This window comes from Engraulis encrasicolus, chromosome 5 (genome assembly GCF_034702125.1).
Source record: "Engraulis encrasicolus isolate BLACKSEA-1 chromosome 5, IST_EnEncr_1.0, whole genome shotgun sequence".
NCBI lineage: Eukaryota > Metazoa > Chordata > Actinopteri > Clupeiformes > Engraulidae > Engraulis > Engraulis encrasicolus.
The window spans coordinates 29,632,439-29,642,438 of record NC_085861.1 but is presented as its reverse complement, the minus strand read 5'-3'; positions in this window follow the sequence as shown (position 1 = coordinate 29,642,438).

Below are 10,000 nucleotides of genomic sequence, written 5' to 3'. Positions count from 1 at the left end.
GCATAGGGCTGTATATTGTGACAAGCACAGTGAGCTTTTTTTGCCAAGATCTGTCTCATCCATTTTTTTTTTCATGCGGCCCTTAGCAGAATTCTGTAATTTCAATTTAGCATAATTTCACTTTCATTTCAATTCATTTCATTTCATTCTCTCTATCTCTCTGCCTCTCTCTCTGTCTCTGTCTCTTTCTCTCTCTCTCTCTCTCTCTCTCTCTCTCTCTCTCTCTCTCTCTCTCTCTCTCTCTCTCTCTCTCTCTCTCTCTCTTCTCTTCTCTCTCTCGCTCTCTCTCTCTCTCTCTCTCTCTCTCTCTCTCTCTCTCTCTCTCTCTCTTTCTCTCTCTCTCTCTCTATCCTTCAGTCTCTAGCTTTCTTCACTCAGTCGCAGACACACAAAAACACTTTTCAATCTGATGTAACTGCTGATGCTGATGTAACATTATCTTTGGCAAAGAAGTTGTTTCTGGGGGAAGTTGTGTTGGTGTTGGTGGTTGGGATGGGGTGGTGTGTGGTGGTGTGGGGTGTGGTTGTGTGTTGCAAAAAAATAAAATATATAAATAAAATGCATCATTCCCTGTACAATCAATACATATAAATAAATAGGCCTACAGACCATTACTTCAAACATATTTCTGAACCCTACAGCCATTTTACACCATGCACACATTCTCACTCCTTACGCTGATTATAAAACTGCAATGTTGTCTTATTGAGGATAAGAAAAAATGTCTGTGAGAAGAGGTAGGCTATAATGTTTGAAAACAAAGTACAGGTGGGCTATTATACCATGTGTACGTAGAGAACTGATTAACATTTTGGGGAAACTGATTACTGTAACATTTTCAATATTTTACTGGGTCTCGTTTTTTCTAATTGGTTGTAAGATGTAAACATGTGTTCTGTCTGTTACTGTAGCATTTTCAATATTTTACTGGGTCTCGTTTTTTCTTATTGGTTGTAAGATGTAAACGTGTGTGCTGTCTGGTCTGTTACTAGAAGTTAGCATATTAGCTGACTCCTGACTCTCAGCATACAGAGTGACAGGTGGATAAATGGAGATTGATAGCATCAACAGGCTAGCGGGCAGGATAGTTTGACTGACATGGTGGATTAATGTGTGTGTGTGTGTGTGCATAGTGCGGTTGCAATTGTGTGTGTGTGTGTGTGTGTGTGTGTGTGTGTGTGTGTGTGTGTGTGTGTGTGTGTGTGTGTGTGTGTGTGTGTGTGTGTGTGTGTGTGGATGTGTGGGTGTCTTTATGTGCTTGTGTGTGTGGGGGGGTGTCTTTGTGTGCGTGTGTGTGTGTGTGTGTGTGTGTGTGTGTGTGTGTGTGTGTTTCCTAAAATCAAGACTAATGAACAGGGTGGTGTGATTGAGAGGAGGGTGCCACCATGTTTGCAGATGTGTGTATACAGTACAGTTGATGCCTCCAGGACAGCATCGGAGTTGTGGTGTGCGCATGTAACTTGCAGGAATTGTGTGTGTGTGTGTGTGTGTGTGTGTGTGTGTGTGTGTGTGTGTGTGTGTGTGTGTGTGTGTGTGTGTGCGTGTGCATGTGCATGCATGCATGCGTGCGTGTGTGTGCATACGTGCATGTGTGCGTGCGCGTGCGTGCTTGTGCATACATGCATGTGTGCGTGCATTGTGTGTGTGTGTGATGTGTGCCATAGAAGAGCGGAGGAGAGAGGAGACAAGGAGGAAGAAAGAAGAAAGGAGAGAGGATGGAAAGAAGAGGGTCACGAAGGGAAGGCTACAGAGGAGCCAGAGGATAGAGGAGACAAGGAGGAGAAGAAAGAAGAGAGGACACAAAGAAGAGGGTCAGGAAGAGAAGGCTACAGAAGAGCAAGAGGATAGACGTGGAGAGGAGACGGGATGTGAGAATAAAGAGGACAGGCATAATTAAACATCCATCACTCTCACTCCAGTTGAGCAGCCCTTTACTCCAAATAGGATGCTAAGTGCTTCCAGTGGTACTAGTGTGTAGATAGTGGACCAAGTAGGACCAACAGAAATGTGTAAGCACGCATGCACGTATGCACCCGCACACACGTACACGTACACACGTAGACACACGCATGCACGCACGCACGCACGCACGCACGCACGCACACACAAACATACACAGATATAGATAATATATCTATATCTTAATCTGGACCCTGAATCTGTTCAATTAAGTGTATAAGACTATATATAGAAATGGTTTACACACATGCATGTCCAAATATCTTTAAAAAACAAAGGAAATCACAGTGTTAGTAACATGACCTCTGATATCTTCATGATAATATAACAAGAAAGGAACCAGAAGTGGGATTCCCTTAAAAATCTGTGACACTCGCTGCATTTTGCAATTAAGCAGGCCTTCGTAAGCTCTGTTATTTTCGTCTTTCAACACTGGAGCTGAGATGAAAGAGAGAGAGTGAGAGAGAGCCCTGTCCTCTCTGCCTGAAAATAGCAGCACCAAGGGCAGCAGAGAAGGACAAAATATCAAAGGAGAGGAGAGAAAAGGAGAGGAGATGATAGCGGAGAGTGGAGTAGAGAAGAGGTGAGATAGAGAAATGCAGAGAAGAGAGGAGTGGAGAGGGGGAAATAGAGAAATGGAAAGCAGAGGAGAGGATAGTGGGGAGGAGAGGAGTGCATAGTGGAGAGGTGAGGAGAGATAAGATGAGAGTAGAGAGGATGGTAGAGGAGAGAAATGGAGAGGAGGTGAGCAGGAGAGAAGAAGGGAGGAGATAGCGGAGAGAAGAGGAAAATAGAAAATGGTTGGGGGTAGAGGAGAGTAGGGTTCTTCCCACAACTTTTGTCGTCTATTCAGATTCAGTGATTAACCATGAGACCTGATCTGTGTATCTGAAGTGACTTATCTGCTTTGCATTATTTTCTGTAGGCGACAAAACTTGTCTTGCCCAAATCTGCCCTTTCTGTGTTGATTAAATGATTAATCTTTCTTCGGTGCAATACATTTGTTTTTGTACATAACATTTTATCTGGGAGGGTTGTAGCTTTCATACGAGTGACTTCCGAAGCCAATTGATTTATTTAATGTCAAGTCATTAGCTGTTGTTCCAACAACATAGATCGGTGAAGTACTGTACACTATTGCAGCAGAGGAGGAAAGATTAGAGAAGAGGATAGAAGAGAAGGCAGAGGACATAAGAGGGGAGGAGAAGGGATGGAGAAGAAGAAGAAGAGCTGATGAGAGAGGAGAGGAGAAGATAATGGAGGGGGAGAGGAAAAGTATAGCAGCAGAGGGAGGAGAGGGAATGAGAGAAGATATATAGCGGGCAGGGGAGACTCTCAGGTATTACGATGTCCACTGAGTGTAAAAGAGCAGCGGTGTAATGGAGTCTGATTCCCCCTCTCAGACAAAGGGCAGTCTTTGAAGTGCACTGGCCTTATCTCCACGGCAATTGTGTTGGGCTCCCAGTGGCGGAGAGGAGAGGGGAGGAGAGGAGAGGAGAGGAATGGATAGAAGAGGAGAGGAGAGGAGAGGAGAGGAGAGGAGAGGAATGGATAGAAGAGGAGAGGAGAGGAATGGATAGAAGAGGAGAGGAGAGGAGAGGAGAGGAGAGGAGAGGAGAAGAGAGCCGAGGAGGGGAGAGGAGAGGAGAGGAGAGGAGAGGAGAGGAGAGGAGAGGAGAGGAGAGGAGAGGAGAGGAGATGGGAGGAGAGGAGAGGACAGGTGATGAGAGGAGAGGAGAGGAGAGGAGAGGGGAGGAGAGGAGAGGTGATGAGAGGAGAGGAGAGGAGAGCAGCCCATTACGAGTGGAGGTGAGCGGATCGTAATCCAGTGCTAGTGTAACGTGTGCCTGGCAGCCTTGCTGCCTTTAATAAAAGCCCTCCATGAGCACCTCTGAGGGGACCAGTGCTCTTGTCTTTTGTCCTTGCCAGGCAGCTGCCAAGCCGGCTGTCAGGCTGTCAGGCTGTCTTGTTTTCTGTCTAGCTTTGTGTGTGTGTGTGTGTGTGTGTGCGTGCGTGCGTGCGTGCGTGCGTGCGTGCGTGCGTGCGTGCGTGCGTGTGCGTGCATGTCTGTCTGTCTGTCTGTCTGTCTGTCTGTCTGTCGACTTGTGTTACTCTGTGTGTCTATCTGTAAAATCAAGCAGCCAATGGAGTGAGAGTGAAATGCTGCTTGGTTATTCTTTCAGTTTGTTTATTTGAGCACAATCTTCTCAATGGGGAAAAGTGGTTAAAATCCATTGGCACAGCGCCATCTCAGGGCAAGACAGGAAATGCACCACGCTGCATCTTCTGCCTCCTGAATTTCCTGGCTTCACCTAGTCCCCGTCCCCAGGTGTGCGTTTCATGACTTGTTAGCCCGGGTCCTTGATTACTTACGGGTGAGCCAACTGATCCTACCGTAGATCTGCATAGCAGCTGTGAACACGTTTGTGTGTGTGTGTGTGTGTGTGTGTGTGTGTGTGTGTGTGTGTGTGTGTGTGTGTGTGTGTGTGTGTGTGTGTGTGTGTGTGTGTGTGTGTGTGTGTGTGTGTGTGTGTGTGTGTGTGTGTGTGTGTGTGTGTGCGCCACCTGGCTGCAGAGCAGGTGCCTGCTTCATGAGTCATTAGCCCACTGAGTGAGCCAACTACGGATCTTACACCATGGGGCAAAGCCAGAGGATTGGCCTTCCACTCAGTACACACACACACACACACACACACACACACACACACACACACACACACACACACACACACACACACACACACACACACACACACACACACACACACACACACACACACACACATTGCGATGTGCCATCTTTAACTGGGTTAATGCATTGGCGAGGGAGATGAGGGACATTCCCAGTTGAATCCCATTTAAACAGGCCGATCACTGAAGCAGCCGGAGATGGAACGCATGCACGCATGCACATGCATGCACCGCCTTTTTGTCTTGAGATAAGAAAAAATGCAAAATAAAAACAGTAAGTGAGTGGGCAAGAGAAGTATGAGGTCAGTCACGTGTTTCACAGTAATCGTTCCAGTTCAACTTGAAGCTTGAAAATTACCTCTAACCATCCAACCAACCCAAGCATCAAAGCAAAAGTAAACATGATATACCGTACAATACATCAAAGGGTTTTCCAAGAGATCATCATTAGCATTGCATTCCGCCTTCTAGTTAATCATGACCCATTGCCTGCTTTATGTTTTCCAGAGAAATTCCACACAACATTAACCCACTGATGCATAAAGCACCTGGAAAAAACACCTGTTGAATGTCTTAGCCCTTTTTGGGGAAAAAAGGTGCCCTCAGCCTATAAAAACCTAAATATCGCAGCCTCTGAAGCACATAAAAACATGGAATAAGGTTGCATTTAAACACTAAGACCTTCTTAGTAACGTCCCTGTGCACAACCACTGTCCAGGTGCTGGTGTTGTGCAGTAAGAGTAATCCAAGTAAATGAAGGATGAATCACCGCACACTGGTATCTTTGCTGGTAGTGTATTTGGTGAACTACGCGTTTCGCTATTGCTTCATCAGGTTCACTGTGAACCTGATGAAGCAATAGCGAAACGCGTTGTTCACCAAATAAACTACCAGTAAAGATACCAGTGTGCAGTGATTCATCCTTCATTTACTTGGACTAAGACCTTCATGTTGCATTGGATTGTGTTCTAACATACCAACATTTTTAGTAAACATAGCCTATCTCAAATCTCTGAGACCGAAAGCTGCGCCATGCAGCTCCAGGTGCCAAAGGTCAATGTTGTGCAACACAACATCCAGCATCAATTCTTTAATGCAGACAAGTAATATATTAAAGTATGCATTATCACATAGCACTTTTGACAAAACGTGAACTGTTTTATTAAAGCATCAAGGTTCATCATGCATGATGACAGCAGACTACTAGCCGATGTACTTTAGTAGTACAGAAACTTTTCAGAAGATCCTCATGTGATATTTGGCAGACCAAGCTCTGTCTATGAGATTGGGATGACAGCCAGTCGATGACAACACTGTGTCTCTTTGGCAGTGGCAGTGGCAGTGGCGGTACTGGCCTGTTTTGCAGATTCAGACTGCGGGCCTGTGTTTATGCCACCAAGAATAATGGGATGATTGCAGGGTAGAGACCGAAGCAAGGCTTGTTGATTTTCCTGTGACAATCTTTTTGTGGTAGGCTGGCGTCCATGTGGTCAGTGATTCTCCACTTCAATCAATCGCTTGTGTTCATGGGCACTTTTTTTCATTTCTGTCTTTTTCCTCTACGCTTCTATTTTATTCCTGAATCCCCGTTGTCTCCCTCCATGACTTTCTTGTTCCACTCTTTCTCTCATTATCTTTCTTTGTCTCTCAGTTCCTCTGTCTCTCTGGCTGTTTTTGTTGTGTGCCGTGTTCACTTGTGTGCTGTGAAGTGTTGTGTCACAATGAAAATGGGAGTTGGAGTTTCCCAATGGGCTGTCACTTTCACTTTCACTAAATGTGTCTTTTCCCTCTTCCTGTCTCTGTCTCTGTCTATGTCTATCTCTCTCTCTCTCTCTCTCTCTCTCTCTGTCTCTGTCTATGTCTATCTCTCTCTCTCTCTCTCTCTCACCCTCTCGTTCTCATTTTTTTTCTCATGCTGAATGTCCATTCAGCCAGGCATGTGTCTGTACATTCATTTCTCTACAAGTGTATCTGAGGTAAACGACTAGTGTGCGTCTATGTGCCTCTGCCTCTGTGTTCAGGGAGGAATTGAGTCGTCTGAGGAATGATCTTCTCAGACTGTTGTTTTTGGTTAAAAAAAAATCCTGCACAAGCCCAATGCCATTCTCTGAATGAAGACGATCATCCCTCTTAATGAAGTTGCGAACACCAGAGACGTCTTGGCGTCATGTGTTGTTGCCATGTCCTCCTTTTTTTTTGATTTTTGGTGGGATTTTTGTTGTTTTTACACGTTTCCTTTCAGACTTTTCTTTCTTTCCACATCAGATAATGGTAAGACAAGCTGGATTAGAGATTGCGTCTACCTTTTTTGAAGTGCCACAGGTGAACGGCAAAAGAATGGATAAAACCAGAAGCCTTTTGAAGTCACACCTATCAGTCAGCTCTGATGAGAAAATGATGTAAGCACAGTAATCCTTTTTTAGGTGTGTGTGTGTGTGTGTGTGTGTATGTGTGTGCGTGCGTGCGTGCGTGCGTGCGTGCGTGCGTGTGCGTGTGTGTGTGTGTGTGTGCGTGTGTGTGCTCGTGTGTGTGCTCGTGTGTGTATTCGTGTGTGATGTGTGTTTGCGCTTTTGACAGACAGACAGGCAGATAGACAGAAAGAGAGTGCGTGTGTGTATGTATGTGTGTGTCATATTAATAAGACTGCCGCCTCATTTGTAAATTAGTGTGGTGGAATTGGATGATAAATGTAATTGTTGTTGAACATTAAAAGCCTATTTGCAGAGTCGTTATTACACTTATTGAACAATTTAATAAGTGATTAGTCAAATTCATCTTGCAGATGTGTCAAATCCTCTGTCTCACTGGTGTAATCAATCACAAACACTGGCGTGTGTGTGTGTGTGTGTGTGTGTGTGTGTGTGTGTGTGTGTGTGTGTGTGTGTGTGTGTGTGTGTGTGTGTGTCTGTCTGTGTGTGTGTGTGTGTGTGTGTGTGTGTGTGTGTGTGTGTGTGTGTGTGTGTGTGTGTGTGTGTGTGTGTGTGTGTGTGTGTGTGTGTGTGTGTGTGTGTGTGTGTGTGTGTACTGAACCAATCTACCTTCGTGAGGCAACTGCTATTGGAGCAGCAACAAGGTGGGGCCCTGGCTCTATGTGGGACCCAAATACTGGACCCCACTTGTTTTGACCCCTTTTGCTGGCGCAGTTTTGTTGTTTCTGGTAAAAGTAAAAGTGCAAAAACATTTCCTCACTGACAGGTTACGGTTAGGGATTGTTTCGGTGTGGGCACAGTTTAACATTCTCCCCACAAATATATTAAAGTGGGGCTGAGTGTGTGTGGATGTGTGATTCCATTCCTGTTTACTTTGGCAGAAATAAGAGCGGGAGAAAGAAAGAAATGAGAGAGAGAGAGAGAGAGAGAGAGAGAGAGAGAAAGAGAGAGAGAGAGAGAGAGAGGGAGAGAGATGTGAAAGAAACCGATTGCCAAAAAAAACTGTGAGCAGTGAGTATGTGAGTAGGAGAGAGAATCACACGCTCCTTGCCTTTATGCTCCGTTCCACCCCTATCCTCAATTGATCTCTCCTTGTCTCACCTCACCTCTCCTATCCTCTCTTCCCTCACCCAGCATGTCCAAAAACTCATCTTGGCTTCAATATGAAATAGACTGCTGCCAAATAACGAGTCTCTCAATTTCATAGGTTGTGTTCAACTGACAGGGGATGTGTGTTTGTGTGTGTGTGTGTGTGTGTGTGTGTGTGTGTGTGTGTGTGTGTGTGTGTGTGTGTGTGTGTGTGTGTGTGTGTGTGTGTGTGTGTGTGTGTGTGTGTGTGTGTGTGTGTGTGTGTGTGTGTGTATGTGCTTATATGTGGGTATGTGCACAATCATGGTTGTTTACCCTTAAGCATTCCAGTGAAAGACTGAATTGAACCTGGCCCTCCAATATTTCCGGCACATCAGCCATCAGAAACCTCTGTGTGTGTGTGTGTGTGTGTGTGTGTGTGTGTGTGTGTGTGTGTGTGTGTGTGTGTGTGTGTGTGTGTGTGTGTGTCTGTGAGTGTGTGTGTGTGTGTGTGTGTGTGTGTGTGTGTGTGTGTGTGTGTGCTTGTGTGTGTGTGTTTGTATGTGTGTGAGAGAGAGACGGAGAGAGAGAGGACGGACAGAAAGACACATATAGGGTGCTTAGCATCATGAAGTAAAAGAGTTGAAAAATGTAGTGTGTGTGTGTGTGTGTGTGTGCGTGCGTCTGTTGTTTGTGTGTGTGTCAGTGTGTACTGGGTTTCAAGGTCTCTTTTTCTTAGGAAGTTTGTGACAGCTGGTTTGTTTACCTCTGCCGGTCTGGTTTATGACTTGTCATGTCAGGTCTCACTGAGGATTTGTGACCAGTGACAATGGCAGGGCTCATGTAAGGGAGCCACAACGGACACAGTAAGAAAAAAAAAACCTTTTTCCAGTAATAAGACATCGAAATGTGTTGTTCATTAAAGACAGAAATGAATGATCGGAAAATAGTTGTATTTAGTACCAAAATAAAAATTAGCTGATATATTTCAATGATTTACATAATTAAGTTTGCTTTCACTGAAGCAATATTTGGTTGCGGGAATTTGCAGATAGTGAAATTAATCTACGTCAGGGGTGTCAAACATACGAGATGGTTCGATATAATATTATTATTATTTTTTTTTTTTTTTGCTTTTACAAAGAAATAACCGAAATGCGAAATTACACCACTGGAGGCAGAATCGAGACCTGCGTGACATTAACCCAATGGTCCTCTCTCTCTCTTACACTGTATTTGTAGTAAAGTGCACATCAGACTTCTAGTATAAATGGTGAGTTTGTACTGTGACAGGCATTTGATAAAGCTCATACATAGACCACATATATAGATGTCAAATGTTAATACTTCTTATTCGTATTGTATTGGTATTGGTTTTAATTAAATCGTAAATATAACTGTATTTGTATTGGTTCCTATTGAGCTCAAACGAGAAACGGGACATTAAAATGCGTTAAAATGTAGGAAATGACATCTAAGAAATACAAAATTTTCTGGGGGAAGACCACCAGACCCCGTGCCAAAATGAACTGTCCCCTATTTTATTAATTGACATTTGCCAATGAATGAATGAAATCAATGAAATTTTGCACAGGACTATCAGTATTGCATTGTTTTCTACATATTCGACACACTTTTAAAACATGCTAAAAGATAAAAACTAACCCTCTGCTTTATGTTTTTTTTTTTGCGATAATGTTACAAATGCGGCCCGCTTGAGGTCCTCATGGGTTGTATGCGGCCCCCGGACCAAAATGAGTTTGACACCCCTGATCTACGTACTAACCAAATGTATACAATGGGACTACAATATCAGCTACCTTGACTTACAGTACACCCTACTAGATCTCATT